The sequence below is a fragment of the Macaca mulatta genome, chromosome 2, assembly GCF_049350105.2.
Source record: "Macaca mulatta isolate MMU2019108-1 chromosome 2, T2T-MMU8v2.0, whole genome shotgun sequence".
In the NCBI taxonomy this organism is placed as follows: domain Eukaryota; kingdom Metazoa; phylum Chordata; class Mammalia; order Primates; family Cercopithecidae; genus Macaca; species Macaca mulatta.
In genome coordinates, this window is record NC_133407.1 from 7,181,796 (window position 1) to 7,203,542 (window position 21,747).

At 37.1% G+C, this 21,747-nt stretch overlaps 1 long non-coding RNA gene across 1 annotated transcript in view; it reads right to left on the minus strand.

The window, feature by feature from the left end:
* Positions 1-7,700: 7,700 nt before the first annotated feature.
* Positions 7,701-21,747, minus strand: part of LOC106997180 (uncharacterized) — a 40,352-nt gene continuing 26,305 nt past the window's right edge. Inside the window, exon 3 of the long non-coding RNA XR_001443312.3 lies at positions 7,701-8,166. This is a non-coding gene — a long non-coding RNA (uncharacterized LOC106997180). The remainder of the gene's footprint in view (positions 8,167-21,747) is intronic.

Here is a 21,747-nt window from a genome sequence, read left to right on the forward strand (position 1 = left end):
GCTCCATACAGTTTTCATTTTGACAATTCTATGTATCACTCCTAAGATTTCTATTTGGCCCATCCGCAGATGTATTTCTTAAGTCTATTCTCTTTGAAATCTTAATCTTAATTTCTAGATTATCTTTTTTTAAAATTCTCTTCTTTGTCAAAATTTAAACATACTTAAAGTTTCTATCAGGTAAGTCCATATTCTCTGCTACCTAGAGAGAAGTTTACCTATGTGTTATATCCACTGGCTGTTTCTCACAACTGTGTACATGGTGGAATTTGTGCCTTTAATAATATTTTTAGTAGTCATTCTCTTCCACCCTGAAACATAGTTTTCTAGTGATATTTACTCATGACTATGGGGCTCACTGGTTGCATAGCAATTTTAAGTTTTCAATGTTTATGTTTCTTTGTTATCAACATTGAATAGTGAGTGAAATTTATACTCTATATCTTCATTCAGCAAAAACGGAAGGTTTTGAACATGCTCCTCGCCCCAAATAATTATTTTTATACCCAAAGACGGGGCCGGTAACTATATCCTTAGCCATTTGGCTAAGTTCTTCTAGGATGATGATGGTGATGGTGGTGATGATCTTGCAGATTCCTAGTTTATGAAGGAAGCCTACTTAGAAAGCCAGTAATGATCCTGACCTCTTCGTGGACTTCAACATGCTAGGAGCCATGATGGCTTTGTTCTTCTGTTGTATCTGAAATAAGATGACTACTCCTACTCACTATGGAGCTATGCATTCATCTTCGACACTTGAAAATTTCCCTTCCTTTCTTGGCTCACAGTGTTAGTTTGAACAGAAGCATCACATTTGATTTGTATTGCTCATAAGTAGCCAGAGGTGGGAAGGCGTTAAATAAGTGAAAGATAACTTTTTAACATTGAAAGCTGTCTAATAGTGAAACAAATCTAGAATAGTAATGAGTTCCCCTTACTATACATGGCAAATCATAGAATAGAGTATTATCTACTAGGGATGTCTGAAGCAATTTCTTTTTGTGTACTAAGTGTGACAAGGCTACTTAAATTCTTAAGGTGAATGGTCTAAATATGTAAGTGTTATAGTAAGACATTTTATAAAGCTATATAATGGATCCTCAGAGCCTCAGCTTTCCCACCTAAAAGCTGTAGGACTCTGGGTAAGCCACTTTCCTTGTAAGGGCTACAGCTTCATCATCTGTAAAACTAGATATGGATCAAATTATGCCTAAGCTTTAAAATTCTTAATGAATGTATTTCTATCACTTTCCTTCAGTTTTATATATATATATATATATATATATATGTATATGTAACAGAAGTCTGACTCTTGAACTGCTGACTGAAACACTTTTATGATTTTTCATGCCCATAAAGTATATTAAATTGCTGGGAGAAATGGCTTTCTCTGACCATGGGATTATATGTCACACTCATTTGATGCTAATATAAATTCAGAACCTCTACATAGCTCCCCAGCTTGAAAGTTTAAGCTGCTATTAAACTGGCGGGCATAAAAGCAGACGTTTTCTGATACTAATGATCAGTTGATATTGGCAAGAATACACGAAACTGGTGACTAAAAGGAAAATGCTTGTTATAGAGAAACCACTTAAGCACACCTCTATCACAATGAATTCTAATTATCTGGTTTTTTCTCTGACGTCTCAAGTAGACTGAAAGGTTCCTGAAGATAGTAGTTGCTAAGACAGTAGTTGCTATATATATATATATAGCATATATATATATATCTCCCTATACCTGATATAATAAAAAAAATACTAGTTTTGTGGCATGATCCTGAGCTGCTTACATGTATTATCTTATTTAAGATGGTATTGTAAATAGGGTTATCTAACGATCACCTTTTAAGAAAGACACAAATATTATCCCAATTTAAGAGATGAGATAATCAAAAACAAGAGAGGCTGAATAATTTATTCAAGTAATTTAAGTGATAGAGAAAAAATTCTTATTTTGCCTGAGTCTAAAGCCTACAACACTATATTTTATAGTATTTTATAGTAGTTAGGATGTAGTTACTTATACTTATTAGCCTATTAAGTGTACTATCATTTACATTGAAATGGGTCTAGATCTCATTAGAATGTCATTCAATTTAATACAAAAAATAATTTTGAGCACCTGTCAGAAGACAGCTATTTTGCTCCGCAATTCCGAAGGCACAGACAGAAGTAGAAGGCAATTTCTGCATACATAGTTCCGAGTTTAGAAGAAAATATAAGATTGAACACAAATAACCTTATTACAAGTCAGAGAGATTAAGGGCTGTGAAGAAAGCACTCAGTGCTTTGAAGATTCGAATAAAGGACAGACAACAGTCTTACCATAAGAGACTCCATAGAGAGGATGACATTTGAGAAGAGTCTTGATGACAGATAAGATTTTGATAAGAAGATAGTAATATTTTCATTAGAAGAAATATTATGAGGGTGAGGAATGAAGATGGCATAAGTCACAGTCAGGCAAAAGTGCAGAATAGGTCAAGGACACCGCGTCTGTGCCAAAGTTAGTGGATGGTAAGGCTTTACAAAGGTAGCTAGGACATCCAGCTTTTATTTTTCTCCCCCTTCCCTTATGCAGAACTTTACTGGTGATCATTTCTCTTCAGGCAGAAATACTAAACAGTGTCAGCTGAATTTCTAATTCTAATTGTACCATATCCAGAATTCAGATGTTATCTTTGTCCAAGAATTATGTGTCATGTCCATTGACAAAGCATGTTGTCAGAAATTGTATTGTTTTCTGAATTATTAACAAGGAAAAAAGATTCTACACTCATCCATGTACTGTATTTTCTCTTAGACCCACAGACTTATAAAAATAGGGGAGACTTCAAGAATCATAGACATTCAAGGTAGAAAGGTAGTTTGAATGTCTTCCAGCAAGTTCCTTTTCCTCGTCTTCCAGGAATTCTTTCTGTGTCTGAACTAAATGACTACCTAATCTATTGTTATATCTCTCCAGAGGAAAAGTATTGAAGGCATCTCTAGGTCATATGTTTCTTTGTTTTCAAGTATGAAAATGCTCCTATTGCCCCAATTTGGAGTCATGCATTAGTGCTTCCCTCTACCAAGAAATGTCAAGTGACACCAAGGATGTCAAGAAGGATGGATGGCAACCTTGTGATTCTGTGACAAATAAAGCACGTTATTTGGAGTGGTATTAGATAGGAAGAGTGAACGAGAACTTGAGGCCTAAATCTCAAGAAATTTTCTTCTTTTTATGAAGGTAGGGCAAGTATTCAATTTATTAGTGCATGAGTTTTCCCAGTCCCCAAAATGGAAAGGCTAGTTTCATATTATAAAATTCTTTGAGATGCTTCCATACCTTAAGGCAATAACAAAAATAAAAGTTGTATAGCAACAAACTATAATTTATACATATAAAATTCTGCCATTTTATGTGAATCACATTTTATGGGTTTAATTCTCACTCTTTGCTTACTTTTCATTGCCTAACTGGAATCTAAATTCCATGAGGGTGAATCCACAGCTCACAGAAGCCTGTCTCCTCCCAGCTTTCCACACAAGTTTTGGTCTCTCCTCGCTAAAAACAATTAATAAATTACATTTTTTGCATTTTATCTTGCCAGAATGGCCATTTAGAAAGCTTTTATTAAATTTGTATTTTATATGCATTTTCTTTTTTTATGTAATTCACAATGATTGCATCATTACTTGGCTATAAGAATCACGATTTAATTATAGAATAAATGTCAGAAATTTTGTCTGCTTGCAAATAATTCATAAACAAAAGATTGCATTCCCAAGATTATTTAGAAATTCACTAGAATCTAAAGTGAAAATAATTATATTAGGACTCTACACACACAGTCACACACACACACACACAAGCAATTTATTCCTTACAATTAAATAATGTCTCCTTGAAAACAGGTTGTATAATAAACCAGTGAAAGGCAATGAGTTAACCTGAAATATTACAAGAACAGCAAATAAAATTGATGTGTAATGTTTAGGCCACGTGTGTTTTCCAGGACACCAAAGGATTTTGGCATTTAAAGTCACCACTTCTCTCTTTTCACCTGCTTATGAGATTATGCATGGTTGCATTAAATTGTTTTTAAGTTAAAGAAAAGGAAATTAAAGAATATACGAATTCCCCTCATTTGTGTGCCCTACAGCTATTTCCCTAGTGAAATCATGCTGCTAAATATATAATGAAGCCCCTGCTTAGCACTCAGACACTCAAGTCAAATCCCAAAAGACATCCATTCCCTGCATACGTAACTGGCCTCCTTTGAAGGAATTAATCATGGACAACCCAAGAAAATGTCTTAAGTAGCAAATTCCTATGAACAGTTTCTTTATTGAACTAAAGTCAGAAGAGTGAGCCCAAGGTGTTTAAGCTGCTTGTTTTGTGTGTATCTAGAAGGCTGTCCTTTTTTTAAATGTTTGCCTTTGGATGTACTCTATCTTCATGTTATTGGTAACCACAGAATTATTGCTTACATACAGAAAGCTACTTTTATCCAGAATTCTAAATAACTGTATGATTATAAACATAAGACACATTCGTCTGGAAATGTCATAAGTTCTCGAGGCAGCAACTCTCCTCCCTCTATCCTCCATAATGGTTGGAAGTGGGCCAGATACACAGGAAACTTCAGTCAGTACACAGGTGATCACTTCATTTAAGAAAGCCCATATTAATCGATATTTTGTCAGCATGTCCAAAGGGCCAGCAACACACTGGCCCTTTGGAGAGGGATGTGTGAACATCCTCTCCATTTACACAGGGTGTACCCCAAGTAACCGATGGAATCCTCTGGGGGAAAACTCCCAAAAATTCGGTAACAGGGCCTTTGAGCCCCTATGCTCAGGCCTGCTCCCACACCACTGTGGCGTGTACTTTCATTTTCAATAAAACCCTTCTTTCTTAAAAAAAAAAAAAAAACATAGGGAGTAAGCTTTCAAACAGTGGCCTTTTATTTTACAAGGCCCAAAATATTCTGAGAAATCTCCACCCTGGACATGTTGTAACATCTGATGACATCCAATGAAAGAAACTTCACTGAATTACATGGCTGCTAAAATGCATGGATATTTTTTGTGTAATTTGATCTGCAACTAACAACACAACTCTGTATTGTCAACAGTGATTATCTCTACGTGGTAGGAACACAGATAAACTTTATTTTCCTCTTTGTACTTTTTTTTTTTTTTTTTGTATTTTAAAGTTCTCTAGAACAAAAAAAGAGATGAGACAATTATTATTTTGATGGACTATAGCATGTAGTGGGGAGGAGTGCAGACAGCAGAGCCAGACCACCCAGTTCTAATTTTTCTGTGTAAGCACTTACTAGCCGTGTGACCTTAGGCAAGTGATTTATCCTCAGTGGGCAGCAGGTTTTTCATTCACAAAGCAGAGATGATGACAATAAGAAACTACCTTACACAAGGTTGACATGAGGATTCAATAAGTTAAAATAAGTAAAGCAATTAAAATAATGCTGGCATAAAGTGAGCGCTTTATAAATGGAAATAATTATTTTTAAAGCACATTTTCAATAACAATGCTGTTTGTTTACAGCGTGTGGCAGTAATGTCAGCTCTATGGTGCACCTCAGACCCTGGATCAAAACAAACCTCTCCAGTTTTGCTAATAGATGAAATTATGTTTTCAATTGTCAATGTCGATCTACGTATTTCTAAGGAAAGAACAATGTGAGTACTAGACACAGGATTCCAAGTAGAGGCTTCAAACTGATTTGAGCTACCCAAAGGTTAACAGGGCAGCAACTGGGATGAGGGCACCTCATCCTCAGTGTCAGTCCTTTTACTAACTGTGTGTGACTTCAGGCACATTAGTTGCTTTCTCTGAGCCTTCTCACCTTCATCTGCGCTATTGTCCCTTTCAGTTCCCTCTTATTTATCTCTTCTCCTCTTATCAGAAAGATAGAAAGAAAAGTGCCGACCTGCTGAGTAAACAATAAGCAGTAAAATCTTAAAAATAGTATCTTCATGCAAAATATTTTAGAGCCTTGCACTCTAAGAGCTGATCCTCAAAACACATCTGTGATGGGCATCATACCTCTGCCTTGAAAGTTAAATAACTGACGCATTGGAAGTCTAAATTGAGATGTTATACAGCTCTCATCAAAATCAGAGTGCAAAGGAGAGCAATTGAGCATCTGTTAAGTGGATATGAAAGTGTGTTGCTCTCTCTCCACAAGGGAATTTAGAAGACTCATCGTCTTTGCCTAATAGTCTAGCACGACATATTTCTACTCCATCATTTCCCCCTTTTCTAGGTAAGGGGAATGTCTAATAATCCATCACAAAAGACAATTGTACCAAGTTTGTTATCTTTGACGATGAAATACACGTTGATAAAAGGCGGTGGGGGTGTTCAAAGATTATCTTACCCTTAAATCCAGTAAGAGAGGTTAATGGGTACATCAAAGACCAAATTACAAAAATTACAAATTTACATAAACTCAAAATGACTTTCGTCCATTGGTACCATCTCCTAAAATAGTGCTTCTCAAAGGATCTACAGTGAAATAATGAATTCCCACAAAACAAAAGGAAAGAAAACAAAAACATATCAAAAACTGCATCATCACTTGTGTTTCCAGACTGAAAAGCCAGGCTATCGAATCCAGAGATTCAAGGAATTTAAGTTCCTTATTTCCAACCAAGTTATTTGACACATATGGACCCCAAGAATCACAACAGAAAAGGATTTATCCAAGGTCACACAACTCAACTTGAACGGACTTGGAACAAAAACTCAGATGTTTGGATTTCTACATAGGAGTTTTGGAGATGGTTCTTGTATCATCCCTGTGACTGGTTTTGTTCTGTATTTCCTCATTCTTACTGTTAGAGAGGTTGATGCTAAAAGATAATCTTTTCTGTCTTTCCTCTTGTAAAAATGTTCTACCTTAGATAAAATCAAATTCCTAACTTACTGACAAAACACTCTTTTTTCAAGTTGCCTATCTTAACCTTCATTGTGGTCACTTACTAATGTTGGTTCATCTTCCTCTGTACTTTCAAATAACTTCTAAAGTGGAATAGCTAGATAAGAAAAAAGTGGAGGAAAATATCATTTTAATGTTGCAGAATACAGCCATTTCTTATCTATTACCTCTTCAATTATTCAAAAAGTTAATACCAACATCCACAGCAATTCTATCTATAGAAAAATAAAATTATAAAAACATGACTGCACCTTCAGAAGATAAGTCCTGTTTCTGAATTATATTACTATTCTTTCCTGTTTCCTTGTTTGGTTATTCTTTTGATATTCAGGTATTAACTTTAATTTAGAAAATAAATGTGGAACAATCCTTTCACGCCATAGACCAAGGGCATGTCATTTAATCATTGAAACACTAGTGTGGTCATTATCACCTGACAATTCTAGTTGATCTAAAATGCAGAATGCTTGTAATATTTATATGCTAAGGAAAATAGATTGGGACATCTATTTTTAATCCCTGAGATTCAATTACCTCCTGATGACTCTGTAGCCTATGCATGACTATAATATTCTCAATATTGTAACAACGCAAAATAAAACTATATTCCCTCAATGTAAAAATTATGCTGTTGTCAACTGTTTTCTTAGTTCATTCAGGCTGCAATAACTAAGTACCATAAGTTGGGTGCTTATCAACAATAGAAATTAATTACTCACAGTTCTGGAAACTGGAAAGTCCCAGGTCAGGGCACTGGCAGATTCAGCATCTGGTGAGGGCCAATCATTCTCTGCTTCATGCATGCCCATCTTCTCTGTATGTTCTTACATGGGGAAATGCAGAGAACTCTCTGAGGCCTCTTTCATAAGGGCATTGATTCCATCCTTGAGGGCGCCACCCTCATGACCTAATCACCTCCCAAGGAGCCCACCTCCAAATTCCATCACACTGGGGGTTAGGTTTCAACATAGGAATTTTATGGGGACAAACATTCCGTCTATAGCACCTGTTCCATCAGCACATGTTTCTAAAACCTACTGAATAATGTGTTCAACATGGGAGGTCCTGTGTATTTTTTTTCAATTCTTTAAATCAAGAAGTCCAACATTTTTGAGAAAGGGTTCCTTTTCTGTCTGTAGATAATGTGCATGTCTATGAGGAAAGAAGGAGGCACCCACTGCTATCAATTTGATCCTCTTCCTTTAGGAATCCTGAAAAAAAAAAAAAACAGTGAAAGAAGAAAGGAGAATAATGGTAGGGACAGCACAAGGAAATTCTGTGTAAGATGTACAGAGAAATCAATGTGAGACTGCTTCCCCGAATTATTTCTTCCTATAAGAAAATATTTGTATATCTTAGAGAAGTTAATATTTGACTATTAGGCTGACACTGGGTCCTTAGTATAAAATTAGAATCCTAATAATTTCTAACAGATTATACTTATTTATGATCACTAAATGCCATATCCAAAACAGAACCTCTCATTTAAACTTCAAGCTTTAGAAATAATTTGAATAAATGTGTTGACTGTTCATCACTTTTCTGAACATCATCCCTCCTATTATTTTTAGGCGCAACATGTTTTAAGCTACAGTTCAATTCTCTATATTGCATCTTCAATTTACTTCCATTTATACTATATTAACAATTTTCAAACTAACCAGGCAGAAATACACTGAACTGTAGCCCCAGAAATAGTTGAAATGAAATCAATGTTACTAAATCTGCATGCAGTGATTATAGATGGAAATATTGCATCGTTGCCATGACAGTGCCATGATGCCTTTGATTTTTTTTTCATGGAATGATAAAATATGCATTTAATAAGTATGTCTGATTGTCTTTCATTCTGGGCTTTGCTCACCAGTGTAGTAACATGCTTTTTGTTAAACATTATAGTATTGGAGTTCCTCTGCCTCCAGCTGCCATTAACTGGCATGGGGGACCCACATTTAGTCTATAGCACCTGTTCCATCAGCACATGTTTCTAAAACCTACTGAATAATGTGTTCAACATGGAGGTCAACAGTGAATCTAATCCTGTGTATTTTTTTCAATTCTTTAAATCAAGAAGTCTCAACATTTTTCAGAAAGTGTTCCTTTTCTATCTGTAGGTAATGTGCATGTCTATGAGGAAAGCAGGAGGGACCCACTGCTATCAATTTGATCCTCCTCCTTTGAGAATCCTGAAAAAAACACAGTGAAGGAAGAAAGGAGAATAATGGTAGGCATAGCACAAGGAAATTCTTTGTATTCATGCTCTGTGTAAATTCTGGAAAATATTTTCAGTTAAGCTTCCGAACTATGCATTTAATTTATATTTAATGAGACAGGAGAAGGTAAAGTTAATGTGAATTGATTAACTTAAAATAGATATATTGGTGTTTATTAATCTACCAGTAGGTAATAGTATGATCACCTTCTGAAGTTAAACCATCATCACTAAACCCCTTTTCTAGTTGAAGTTAAAGGTAAATGGAAGCATTAACAGATTAAGATGATTCAAGGACTGGCTCTTTCCTACAATTAAAATTACAAATATCCCAATTTCCTTAAGCAATTTATAGCAGCTTTACTGTTTCATAAGCTTTTCTAAGCTCTAAAGCTTAGAGCTCTTTTAGTCCTTCCAATAAATGTGGAACTTCCCTCTACAGCCAAACCAGTAAATGGTTGTACTCAGCCACCTTGACGCAATGTGGGCCAACGCGAACCTGACCTGAAGGTCTATATGCTAGATCTTTAAGCATTTAAGACAGCTCTCGGGTCCCTCATAAAACTTTGTTTGTTTGTTTGTTTGTTTGCTTTTTCAGATGGAGTCTTGCTCTGCCTCCAGACTGGAGTGCAGTGGCGAGATGTTGGCTCACTGTAACCTCAGCCTCCTGGGTTCAAGCGATTCTCCTGCCTCAGCCCCCTGAGTAGCTGGGACTACAGGTGCATGCCACCATACCCAGCTAACTTTTGTATTTTTAGTAGAGAAAGGGTTTCACCATGTTGGCCAGGATGGTCTCGATCTCCTGACCTCGTGATCCACCCACCTTGGCCTCACAAAGTGCTGGGATTACAGGCATGAGCCACTACACCCAGCCAAAACTATTCTTTTGTTGACAAGTCAATCCTAGGTACTTGAATAATATTCATATTATTGCACACCCTTCTAAACTGACTGCCTCTATGTGTCCGTTTCTTTCTTAAATTAAATTTCTTCCTTAAATTAGGAATCTAGTGTTCATATATGGTAGAAGCAGTCTATACTTTCATAACTTTGCACTATATCCCAGACCCTCCCACACATTTATTCTCCCCAAATTCCAAGAATAGGAACTAAGATGAAATGGTTTGGCATTTTGCTAAATGTCTTATCAAACCATCAGTCTGACTTTTATTAGCTCTATTTCTTTTAAGGATTAGGCAATGCTTTCTGACATGGTCAACTTTTGGTGGAAAACTAATTATCAGCTAAAAGACTGCTCATGGGAAGATAGTCTTATGGCAATACCATCTTGACATTTCAAGAAAGTGTCCTTTTGAGATAAAATTCAGGAGGAAAAAAAAAAACCACGCCACATGAAATAGAGTCTATCTAAAAAAAAAAAAAAAAATCCTTACTGAAAAGCAATGGTACTTAAAACTGTAAACTGTCAGGCCTATAGTGATGAAGGAGACACAATATGTTGTGAACCCTCCTAAGAGCCTTGGTTTATATCATTATTTCTATAAATCTTCTCATGATCACACCCTAACTGAGGAACACTCAGGAATCAAACTCAAGGCTGTGGTTAAAGCCTGTGCACTTTTCATTATACCCAGCTTCCTTAATAGCAAGACCTCCCGAAAAGGGATAAAAGGCAATGAATTCTACTGCCAGCCAAGGAATTTTCTCATTCTATTTACCATTTGAGTTAAGTTATCAACTAGCCCTGTAATCTGGGGCATGAAGACATATCATAAAGACTGATCAAAGTCTATTCTCAATTATTCACTAAGCAGAGTGTTTCAGGACAGAATGGGACACCAGGAAGTTACCAGGGGACTTTATTTTTGTGGACCTATTATTTTACCCTCAAATTAGCACCATCTTATAAATTCTCTATTTCTGTGGATATCACCATCATTCCCCTTCCATTCTAAATATGAAAAAATGAGGAAGCTGGATTCATGGCCTCCGAATGGCCATTGCTCCACCTGAGCCACTCTCCTTCACATGCCTCATTCAGCTCCATGGTGTTAACCCAAGAAAACATTCCATCTGGTGTCACTCTGTCTTTTCTGGATGCTGCATTTCCAGGATATGCTGCCTAGTTTACTAAGTTAATCTGTTTAGAATGTGCCTCCAAACATGTCTACTACCTACGCCTAAGCTTCTGGATCCCCCCATTACCTATAAGATAGTCATTTGCTTGTCATTTAAAGAGCTGTACAGTATTTCTCATTTCTATTTTTCTAGTTTCATTTCACATAATCCCACATTTATACCACACATGGCAGCCAAACTGACCTATTTTATTTTCCAAACATATGCTGAATTTTCTTAGCTCTAGACTATTACCTTAAGACGATGACTTTCCTAATACAGGGTTATCCTATTTTACTTCAGCTGATCATTGAAGACCGACCACCAATGAATCTGCAGTCCTAAAGCCTGTTCTTGTTTTGCAATATCACCATATTGAGATTTTGACCACCTTTAAGTTCCTTCTAAGATGTCACTTAAAATATTCTTATTATAGTATGTATCTCTCTCTCTCTGTCTCTCTCTCTCTCTCTCTCTCTCTCACACACACACACACACACACACACAGACTTGCCCTGCATATCCCTTCTAGATTCAATTACTCATCTTTCATTCATAGTATGGGGTTTTAATAACAACAAGTACCTTGTAAGTGTTACTTGAAATAAAGTAACATAAAGCACCCTTTGTAAGAGATTGAAAAGATGTCCCAATGTTTGCATACCAGTATACTTAGGAGTGAGTACTACAGTACTTTTCTATAATCATAAAACTGCCTGACTTCATTTAATGTAAGGTCAGAAGTAGAGGCGAGCTTGATGCGAAAAGTACTTTCACATAATCATCATTCCCACTCCACCATACACCAAGGGAACTTTGTTTTTTTCCAAGTCACAGATGGCATAAAAGAGAAAATGGAAGAACAGCTGGGAGTTTCACAAAGGTACCTTTGGCTCTCTCAGAAGCTCAGTTCAAACTGTCCCCACAGCCAGAACAAAGCAGTGAAAGAAGCAAAATTGCCCAATATTAAAATGCTTTATTTCACTTGAATTACCTAGAATTGCTTCTATCCTCTGTTTAGCTTTAACTTAGGTGCCTGGCAGGTACAATTGCAGTGTGTGGCCTCCTTGAATAACAGCAACAAAGGCATAGTCCTTGGGAGCTGCCGACAGTGATGGCCTATAGGTGTCACTGGCCAGCCTGAGCATAGATAGGAAAAAAAAAAAAATACGAAGACTGGGATGAAAGGATGGAGAAGTCAGAAATATAAGACAGAGCAACTCAGTGGTGAAATGGAACACCACAGGCTCACTCCTCTGCAAAAGAGTCGTATTTGTAAAATGGGCAAAACTCCTTCAAAATTTAGTCCTATTTGAGTAGATGTTATAGTTTACATTTCAATCAGGAGAAAGTAAAATAATGAGACATTTAATGCAGAACATATTTTATACATATGTAGCATATTCACCAGAAAAACAAAGGGTTTCTGTGCCAGATTTGGGGATTGGGTGAATAATTATTTATGTGTAATTCTAGGTTAATATATAAACCTGGACTTTCTCTGTTCTTGAAAATTTCTGTAGCTGGAGCTTCAGTCTTCAGAATGTAATCTCCTACTTAACACCTTCACCCAATCCTCCTAGGAAAAATGTATTTATTTATAAAATAAACATCAAGAGCTTACTATATACCAGGCAATATTTTAAACACTGTGGATACAACTGTCGATGAAAGATGCACAGTCTGTGACCTCATCGAACATGTATTTTAGTAACGGGAGCAGTGGCCAGTGAGTAAAATGAGGAGAGGAAAGGAATACATAGATAAACATAAATAAGCCCGATGTTTTGGAGAATGTGAAACGACCTAAAGAGTATAAAGTGATGTGATAGAGAAGAACTGCCAGCTGTGGATGGGGTGCTGTAATTAAGGTCATCAGGGAAGGGTTCTCTGAAAAAGAGATATTTGAATTATGATCTAAAGGCAAAACTAGTCAAATAAGAGGGAGAGAGATAAGGGGAAAAGAGAGGAAGAGAAGAGAGAAACCTTGAACCCAGAGCATTCTAAGTGAATGGTCCATAATGCTAGAATATTTCTGGTCCAAGTGTACTAAGGTACAGAGGCCCTAATATGGTTTGGCTGTGACCCCACCCAAATCTCATCATGAATTGCAGCTCCCATAATTCCCACACGTCATGGGAGGGACCCAGTGGGAGCTAACTGAATCATGGGGGTGGTGCTTTCCCGTGCTGTTCTCGTGGTATTGAATAAGTCTCAAAAGATCTGATGGTTTTAGAGATGAGAGTTTCCCTGCACAAGCACTCTCTCTTGCTCACCACCATATGAGAACTCTCTTTCCTCTTCCTTTGTTTTCCACCATGATTGCGAGGCCTCCCCGCCATGTGGAACTGTGAGCCAATTAAACCTTTTTCCTTTATAAACTATCCAGTCTCAGGTATGCCTTTATTAGCAGCATGAGAACAGACTAATACAGGCCCTAAAGTGGAAATTAATTGGAATAAGCTTGCGTTATTTGCCAACCACAAAGAAAGCCACGGTAGTTGGAGCACAGTGAACAAAGTGAAAAGTGCTAAATATGGAAAGGTGGAATAGTTGGCAGAGGTCAGCGGCTGAAAGGTGTAGTTGGTCCTGAAAGGGGGACTGAATTTGATTCTAAGTTCAGTGATAGAAAGGATTACTTTTGAAGACTTTACACAGAGGATTGATATGTTCTGATCTGCATTTTAAAAGAAACTACTTCTGTGAGGTAAATGGACAGTGTAAAGCAAGACCAAAGAAGAGAAAGAAGACGGAAAGTGTAATAGTTCAGGTGTGAGCTGCTGGTGGCTTTGAGTCAGAACAGAAGCAATGTTACCTTCATCCTCCTCCTCTAGTACTGAGTGAACATATACTATAGAATTATCACACTGAAGGATATTCTAATTTATATGTGCCTGCCGCCTGTGCTGGACAATGAACAACTTGAAGATTGAGGCTGTATTTTATTCATCTTCCTAGCCCCCATCGTTCGGGGTGCAATGCAGAGCTGACCCTTAAAAAATGCTTGTAGCATAGATCATAGTAGAATGGTCTTTTCCCGTGATCCTGAAAAGTACCATTGATGTATCAGTCAAGAACCTATGATACCAACCTTAGTCCACGACTTATAGCTCTTCATCTGGGGTGGATTATTTGACCACAACATTCCCCTAACCTCAGTTTATTCACCTGTCAAGCTCACAGTCCTATTAATAGCAAACTAGAAATGAATGAGAAAGGGCCTCGTAAAATTACGTTGCAAAGTCCCATTGATTGCAAAGCATTATTATCAGTTCTGTTTCCTCTTCTTAAATATTATCTCTTTATATTAGAAAGAAAGATTTTTTTTTCCTCAAATTAGAACTCACCAGATGTCTCTCTGAAAATCTTAGGAAATGTCCTGGCGATTTGGGAGTGCAGAATGATCCTTTACTCCTCCCAACCTTCTGTAGGTGGTGGTGGTTTAGAAATCACAGATAATTCCTACTCCTTATAAATTTTCCAACCACCCTAATTCTTCTCTCATGCAGAAGACTGGGTTCTATTCATGAATCAAAAGCTGACACATAAATAAATGTGTGGAATAAAGGCAGTGTGGTGTAAAGAAAAGACCACAGCACTTACAGTCAGAGGCCTGAAATCTCTTTTTGGTTTTATCACCTTCTAATATAGTTTGCAGCATGAATTAGGCATATCACTTACCATATCTTCTGTCTAAACTTTCTATCATATTGAGAAGACTAGAAAAAGGGTGTTTGGATTTCCCACAACATCCAATTCTCTTGTTCTCCAACATTAATTGGTGCTCGAATTCAATTCCGATACCAACTACCCAGAATTAACATCAATTCAATTCCGATACCAACTACCCAGAATTAACACAGATCCCACAGGTTAAGGGTTCAGTCCTGCAAGCCTGCCCCCACTTCAGATGCCAGTCACAATGAGGTCTTCAGGCTACCTGCACTTCGGCCTAACAACTATAAATTTGGAGGTTCTTCACAATCCCCCTTCAGGCTGCATAATTTACTAGAATGACTTATAGAACTCAGGAAATCATGATACTTAAAATTACTGTTTTATTATAAAGGAAACAATTCAGGAACAGTCAAATGGAAGAGGTGTGTGGGGGAGAGGGAGCATACAGAGCTTCTGCGCCTTCTCTGGGTACACCACTCTCCCGGCACACGGACATGTTCAGCAACACGGAAGCTCCCTTGGCAAAGTGTGTGTGTGTGTGTGTGTGTGTGTGTGTGTGTGTGTGTGTGTGTGTGTGTTCCTCCACTATATAGCAGACAATCTAGGTGTTTTAAAACTAAATAACCTTACGGCAATTTACTCATTGTTGTTTTGAACTAATGTGCAATTCTGTTCAGGCTGACTTTCCTAAAACACTGAGGATTTCTGAGTGCTGATACCTCTCCAGTCCTATTCTGTGACCGCCAGCCTCCTAAATCTAATTATCTCCAACTTCAAAATCTGCCTGAGTAAAATCTTTAAGCAGAAAGAACAGGCACAGCTGTACTCTAAGCATAGCTCTATTTACTACAATGGTTTTAACTTTTCTAATTAAAGTTTCTACAGTTAGGCATTTATAGAGTATTTGCAGTAATTTTGTTTTCACCACACTGAAGGTAGGTCACTAGCCTCCACAATTTGAAGAAAAAATAGGTAGGGAAAAAGCATTTTATATATATATATACACATATATATATATATGCATACACACACATATACACAAACACATAATATATAGGTATACATTGTATATATAGTGTACACATTATAAATGTATGTAAACCTATAACACACATATGCATATAAATAATAGAAAGCCACATGGTGTGGTAGAGAGAACTCTTTACAGCCGCTGTTGAGCAACACCTTGATTCTGCCATTAGCTTTTGCAACATTCCTTTCCTTCCTTAGGCTCAGTCCTCATATTCCAAATTGGGTTTGAATTTGATAGTTTAGAGGGGTCTGAGATTCCTTCCAGACCAAGTGTCATGGGAATCGTAAGGTCACAGAGAGGTCAAGTTGCGCGCTTTCTAAATGATCAAATAGGCACCGTTTTAAAGCTAGAAAGTGATCTGTCCATAGGAGAGATTGTACCATAATTCCACTTTCAGCCCATTTCTAGTCTGCATTGACAGCTTCTGTTCTGGCACAGGAAAGTGGGAACTGAGGCAATTACTTATCTTAATACTCACAATGGCTAAGCCTATTCCTTTCATCTCCCACACTCTTCATTCTAGCCTGAGTTTCAAGGTCACTGAACTTGTGTGTTTCCAAAGCTAATCTAGTTCATAGACATTATTGTCATCTCTTGGTTTCATAGTAGTCACCACTCTCTCCTCCCTTCCTAACAGAAAGGTCCTTTCTCCCACCTTCAAAAACCCAGCTTGGAACCTTTCACAAAAGCATATTGTGTAAACCTAGAACTGAACTTCCAAAAGTTAATAGGATGGCTAAAAAAAAATTCAGCTCTGCTACTTACATTCTCTGGGACCTTGAACAAGCTTTTTAATTGTATTGGGCCTCTGTAGTTGAGGATTACAACACCCACCTCACAAAATTTGTGTTGGCATCGAAGATGATGAGGTGCAAAGACTGTCCCAGACCTGGCTCATTGCAAATGACTGGAAACCATTAACGCCTCATATTTCCAAGGAATGTGTGAGAGATTAATTCCTTTTTACATCATTTAAAGTCTGTAAAACTATGTTATTGTCGTTATTTGAGAAACAAAGTTCAGCGCTGTGCAAAGAACACATAGAAAACTGCCCACGCACATCCTGCCACTATCATTTAGAAAAGAGTTTTAATTCCAAAAAAAAAAAAAAAAAATATATATATATATATATATATATATATATATATATATATATATAAATAAACAGGAGCGAGGAAGCTATGCTGCTGGACCTGATTTCTACCTGATTTCTGACATCGCATGTGAGTACATCTCTTGCCCTTTGTGGATGTCCAGGAGCCCATCTGTGAAGTGCCGAGATGGAGCTGTGTGACCTCTAAGTGTCCTTCCTGTTCAGAGATTGCAGTGGTACAGTCAGAAAGAGGCTCTGCCATCACAGCCCGGCACCCCGGGCGGGCAGGCAGGCGGGCGCTGTGCCAGAATGACTCCCTCCTCGCCTGGGAAGGGTTTCCCTCGGCCGCAGCAGCAGCAGTTCCAAGGAGGCTGCAGGCAAGCGGGGGCGGCACTCCCACGCAGCTCCTCAGAGACAAGACAAGTGCTGCCTTCCAGCCGTCAATAATGCAGTGTTTTGTCAGCAATACATTCCCTCCAAAATTAATGAAACAGCCCTTTTAAATTCTCCTGTCACTGCCTCATACAGCAGAAGCTGGGCTAGGCTTCCTGCTCTCTAAATACATATAAAAGCCATCTAAATGGTCTGGAGGCAATATCTAGCTTGCTGGGACACAATCTAATCTTTTCAGCCGCCTACAGAAACAAGGAAAAGCAAAGAAACCCAGCACCAATGTGTTTGATCTTTATTGCAAAAGGCACTCACTCTATCATGCACACAAGAGCCCACACACCTGGGCAAAAGTCTATGGACATCCATCTTCTCAGTCACTTCCACTTTGCCGTTTTCTGCAATGTGACCTAGAGGATACCCTTAAGGAGTATCAGAGGTGAACTTAACTGCAGATATTATCCAGGTACTCCCCCTGCTTTTTACAGGTGAAGAAACTAAAATCCGGAGAAAGAAACAAAGAGCTGCAGTCTACAGTCTAGGGTCCTAGTATTCTGAATCGGCTCTTCTCCATTTTTAATGGGCATAAGATTCAGTGGGTCTCAGGTGAGACCCTACAGAGTGTCCATTTCTAAGAAGCCCCAAGTCCTACTGACGGTGGCGTTCCATGAAGCATATTTTTAGTATCAAGTAGCTAGAAAATCATAAGCCCCACTGAGGCGAAGCCAGTTATTTTTTACTGTGTTCCCTGCACCTGACAACATCAATCCAGTAGGTATTTAATAAACGTTTGTCAAATAATTACTTAGTACACCTAAGAGGCAGCATTGCATTGTGGCTGGAAACATGGACCCCGGAGCCATTCTCCCTAGGTTCCCATTCTGACAATGACATCAACAAATTGTGTGCCTTGGGCAAGTTATTTAGCTGCTCTGTACCTCAGTTTTCTCAACTATAAAATTGCATTACTGATAGTATAATGTCTTATAGGTTGCTGTGAGGGAGGGAAATGAGCTAATATGAATAAAGCTCTTAGAATAGTATCTGGAAAGTGAGAATACAGAAATATGACTTACTTATGGTCACATAGCTATTTAGAGATCTGGGCAATTTATATTTTTTAACATTGTAGTTCAGTAATCACCATTCATATCTTTTAACATTTTAGTTCAGGATCATGAAGCAATACCTGGCAGAAGAACATTCTATTTACTTAGTTATGAAGGATGGCATTTCTACCCTACAAACCTTTAGAGCTATAAAATGTAAGTGTAAATCACATAAAAAGACATTCTCTGATTAAAGGTAGCTGATAATTGAACATACGCATTTAAGCCAACCAGAAACTGAGCTCAAGCCTTATAGAGCTGAGTTCAAATTCCAGGTCATTCACATCTAAACAGTACACAGGTAAACCACTTATTCTCTCAAAATGACAATTGGCATATAAATAAAATGGAGAAATATCTAATTTAGAAAAAATGGTACACAGAATACATGAGATAATTTATAAACTCAAAATGACAATTGGCATATAAATAAAATGGAGAAATATCTAGCTTAACATAATGATATATAGAATAAATGAGATAATGTGTATCAGGTATATAATGCTGTTTTGCACATAGAGCTCAAGATATAATAGCTAGTAACTGTGGTAGCAGTAAAGTCACAAAACATCTACAAGAAGTATAGGTTGGAATAAAGCAACTATCTGTTCCACAGGTATGCAGACTGGCAGATTATTCATGCTTGCTTGTCTTTGACATGATATAATACCATAGTTTGTCTCCAAAACTATAGAAAGATATAAAATGCAACGTGAGTTAGAGGCTATTTCAGGCCAGAAGAAAGCCTGATGGAAATATGGTGAGGCACCAGAATAGGACATTCCCAGACCCAAAAGTTCGGGGTGGAACCAGACACCAGAGAGAAATGGTAGATTACTACATGACTTTATGGACCTTAAAGACAGTATATTGGAATTCTTTCATTTTAACTTGGGAAAATTGAGACACAGAGAAATTGTTTTCCCTCTGATAACAGTTTAAACATGAATAAGCCGGTAACCTGAATCATCAGTACAACCTGAAGTCCATACCCACCATCAAACAGCAACTCCACCAACCCGGGCCCAAAAGTTCAAAAAATACCTGAAGAAAAGCTTCTGGAATCAGCTTTGATATGTTAAGAGCTTAGAAGTCATCAATGAGAAAAAGCTGGACAAACCTAAACAATTACTTTGCTTGGACTTATCAGAGAACTGAGAGTGAACAATTGATTTAAAGACTTCCCACAAAGCTACAGTAGTGAAGCCAACATAGTATGCTGGCAAAAGAATAGACATTTAGTTTGATGGAACTGAATAGAGGAACTAAAAATAGACCCACGCATATATAATCAACTGATTTTGAAAAAGGTACAAATGAAATTCAATAAAGAAAAAATAGTCCTTTCAACAAATAGCAGTGGAACACTTGGATATATACATATGCAAAGAGAGAGAGTGAGACAACATAGACACAGAGCTAATACATCACACTAAAATTAACTCAATATAGATCACAGGCCAAAATAGAAAATGTAACACAATAGATCTTTTAATAGGAAAAATGTAGATGACCTTGAGTTTAATGATGAGATTTTAGGTACAATACCAACTAAACATTGTGATCCATAAAAGAAAAACATATCAATTTAATTTTATTACAATTTAAAAACTCTGCTTTGTGAAAGATATTGAGCATAGCAAATGACTTGACCTAAATAATACAGAAAGGATCATTCTGCTTTTTTCTACTCTATCCCAGAGCATCTTGGCATTTAGCAGTATCTATTGATACTGAAAATATATGCCACAGACTTGGACGAAATATTTACAAAACACGTATCTGATAAAGGCCTCGTATCCAGAACATACAAAGAACTCTTAGAACTCAACAGTGAGATAGCAAACAACGCAAAGAAATAAGCAGAAGCTCTGAACAGACACCTCACCAAAGAAGATATACACAGCTCCGAGTCTAGGTTCTGTCTCTCTCTTTGCATTTGTATATATCCAATTGTTCCACCATTATTTGTTGAAAGAACTGTTTTTTCTTTACTGAACTGCAGTTATTTGCTAGCTATGGGTTGTTTTCCCATACACTTAGTAAATAAATTGAATTATTACTTCAACAGGGTCATTCAGTTCTGACCTTCTATGATGCCATCAATATGGTTTTAGCGTGGGCTAACTGGCAGATTAACAAAGAAGCAGAAAGTTTTAGTTAAATTAGTTCATTTTTACTTTCATAAGTGTCAAATTCATAGTCAAGGAAAATTGCCTATTGCATATTTTTCTATGACACATTATTGTCTACATAAAAAATAAAGGAACCAAATGAAATTTAGTGACATCTCATTCATCTTTTGATAATGAAAACTTTGCCTTTTAAATAGAAAATTTGCATTTGACCAGAAAGAGGGAATAAAAACTTGGCTTATTCCTTTGGCTTGGTTACATTTCACAAAAACAGACTCTTAGCATAATAATATCTGTATGTCACAGATGCCAGCAATTATTTATAGCAGAGAAGAATAGAAGCATATGTCTATTTAGATAAAGCACATAAAAAGTACAGTCTCTGCTTCCTACTACTGATTGCCTCTTCATGAAATCTCTCAGATGTGACATCATCAAACTCATGTTGCATTGCCAAAATCCCATAAAAAGATACCCAATTTTAAAAATTGGCTACTTTTAGATAAAAATAATGACACCAAAGTTAATGGTACAGGGATGTTTTACTTAGTGTAGAAAGCATCATTAATCAAGGAATATATAAACTAACAAAAATATTTCAATAATACAAATCATTATTTCAATGCATATCCAGTTATTTTAGAGAAGTAGGATGCCTATTCAGAATTTAATCTATAATAAACAAAATGAACAAAAAAAGAAAACGAAACCCCATTTATAGCAATTTTCTTTCCAAATTTTGTGACATTTGATGTTTTCATGGTAAGAGTCATTGTAATTGCTGACAGAACACTTTGTACTTCTGACTGCTGCAACCAAAATAGATCTTGGGGATCATCAGTGCAACCATTATATTTTGCAACTGAGAGGCTGAAACATGAACTAGCTAACCAGGACAATAATTCCATACCATGAGATTCCCACTTCATTGCTGCTTTACCTATAGAACAAAACACAGTAGTCAGTGGTGTGCTGGAGCAGACTCATCCTGGCTCATGGGAGCCAATTTTTAAATATTCAGGAAGGCTATGAGTCAGGTATTAAACCACTGGCAACTTGAAAT